At 36.8% G+C, this 2,778-nt stretch overlaps 1 non-coding gene across 1 annotated transcript; it reads left to right on the top strand.

Annotated features, from left to right (window-relative positions):
* The first annotated feature begins 497 nt into the window (after window positions 1-497).
* On the top strand, window positions 498-569 carry TRNAD-GUC (transfer RNA aspartic acid (anticodon GUC)). Its single transcript has one exon. It is a non-coding gene; the product is annotated as a tRNA-Asp (tRNA).
* Window positions 570-2,778: the final 2,209 nt, after the last annotated feature.

The following is a 2,778-nucleotide window of genomic DNA, read 5'->3' on the forward strand; positions in this document are numbered from 1 at the left end:
AAATCCCACTCAATAGCCTACATTAGTATGCCACACCTTGTTTATAACTGTTTTTTCGCAAACAATGAGGATTTTCTGCAGCCCAGTAGGTCCATTATGGCGATTCACTACTCCATTGTTATGAAATCTTGCTTCATATGTTCATAAAAACTTTAGATGGAAAAATTAGGATCATCATCTATTTCAACCATTAGGGCCTACTTCAAAAGCAAAATTCAAACGTGTCCCATAATCTGTATTTCTGTATTTTCTGTAGGTCCCGGGTTCGATACCCGGCTCCGGAACAATTTTTCCCTCGAAATTATTCAAATCAACTTTACAGGGAGTTATACCTGAAATCTTGATTTGCATAATACACGTCACTGTTCGTTAACAGAAAACCACAATTTAAGTCACACGGAGTTAGTGTGCACTCGAAGTTGGTTGCTTGACGGTTGTCAGCCCACTTTGAGGTCTGTGGATATAGAGGGAAGAATTGGATCGGTGTCGGTTAGAGTTCCCGGGTAGCTCAGTGGTAGAGCGTTGGTACGTCAAACCAAAGGTCCCGGGTTCGATACCCGGCTCCGGAACAATTTTTCCCTCGAAATTATTCAGGAATTCCTTTGTTTCCAGCAACAATGGGAATAAACAGATTCTTCTTTCTTTTGTGGTGTTTTCGTTTCGACGACATTGCTACAAGAGAAATTAGAAAAGCGACTGACAGACTCGCTCCAATAAGAAGTGTTTCTGACTCTATCATAAAGAACTTCCAGAAAAGTTATACGGTTGCTGAATATTGCACTATCAATGAAAAATTGGAGCCCTTCCGAGGACACTGCTTATTCAGACAGAATATCAAAAGAAAACCAGCCAAATATGGCATAAAAATATTTGGACTAGCTGATTCCCGCACTTTCTATGTGTTGAACTTGGAAATATACTGTGGTATGCAACCAGAAGACTAATACCGTCAATCAAATTCTCCATCTGATGTGGTCAAACGGCTGATTACTCCTGTTAGTGGAACTGGAAGAAATGTTCCGTTTGATAACTGGTTCATGAGTGTGCCACTTGCCAAAGAACTGCTCAGTGATCACAACTTAACATGTGTTGGAACTGTAAGACTAAATAAACGTGAAATTCCTCCTGAATTTGTGCAGAAAAGGCGTGAACAATTTTCCAGTATTTTTGGAGTCCAGGATAGACTGACTCTCACTTCCTATGTTCCAAAACCAGGAAAGGTTGTTCTAGTAGCTTCCACTATGCATTATGATGATGCAATTGATCCAGACACCAGAGAGGAAAAGAAACCGGAAATAATGTTTCACAATGGTACTAAAGGAGGCATTGATGTAGTGGATGAACTATGCGGTACATACAGCGTGTCCAGGAAATCCCGACGTTGGCCACTTACCGTGTTTTTTTTTTTTTGGTCTTCTCAATATCACAACAATTATTTTTTTTAGTTATTTATAAAACTAACAATGCTACTTCACAAGGACCAATCATCCGCCGATCATTTCTGAAGGAACTGGCTCTTGGATTGGTGAAAAATCATTTGGCTCATCGGGTGACATTGAAGAATTTGCCTTTGGAAATCAGATCCACCATTCGAAGAGTAAATGATGTGGAGGAACTAACCCAACCAACACGGAAACGAATGAAGATGTCCTCAAGTCGATGTGAGGTACGTCCTAGGAAGAAGAATCGTAAAACTACTACTTCATGCCATAGGTGCAACAAGATGATTTGTATAGAACATTCGGTGCCTTTTTGTGAGGAGTGTGCTGATACCGAAAGTGGTGATCGTGAGTGAGTGGACGAGTGACGCCCATAAATACTTTTTCTCTCATTTTTACATTTGTGTCAACACAGATAAAAATATAATATTGTGGTGCTTTTCTGTGGAAGACTTATCACTCAAAGTTAGTATTCATATGATTAATTGTTAAATTAAAAAAAAATGTGTTCAAATTACTTAAAAATATTCCTAACAGTTATAAAATTATAGCATTTCAGTATTAATTATATTTTGTTGCTAGTAACACTTTATTTATTTTGGGGTAAAAAATACCCAACGCGTGTGCTACCGCTATAAAATAATGTGCGTGTGCTGGCGGGTTAAGTCTGTTGTAACTTAGATTTTAGGCTATATGCCAATTTTATTATTATTGGGTGAATAATATAATATAAGAAATACAGAATTGTTAAGATTTCAAAATACTTTATTTAAAAGACGAGTCATAAGGGAGCCTGAAGTAAATCCAAATATCTTGCTTATTACTGATTTTCATGAAAAATGTTACATAACAAAAGATTCTTTAAAAACGATTTCCGATCAGTTTTAATCTACTTATACAAAATTTTGATATTTAACGAGATACACAAGTTTTAAAATAACAATACGTTTTACCAGCGCCGCCTCAGTCTAATAAGCTAGAATGAAATGAAAACAAATGACTCCATCTGTTTAAGGCGGCCTTGAATATTATGCGTTTAAAAAATATAGACACATTGCTATCAGAAGTAAGCTATCATGTCTCATAATTTACAAACTTTTACACTGATTACCGGTACCGGTACATGTATCAAGACCTTCACACAACTTCACGAATTATGCACCAACTATATTATGTAATTTCATGATGAGTCACTCTTCTGTCAAGACATACGAGGGGTCAGAAGCAAAGGGGTATAAATGCACTTTCGTTACTTTAGAAAAAATAAGATGGAACGTTATTAAGCTTTCGTAAATGCCGTAAAATTGTAATTTTAAATGCTAATGTGTGGTGTGATTAA

This window comes from Periplaneta americana, chromosome 6 (assembly GCF_040183065.1).
Source record: "Periplaneta americana isolate PAMFEO1 chromosome 6, P.americana_PAMFEO1_priV1, whole genome shotgun sequence".
Lineage (NCBI taxonomy): Eukaryota > Metazoa > Arthropoda > Insecta > Blattodea > Blattidae > Periplaneta > Periplaneta americana.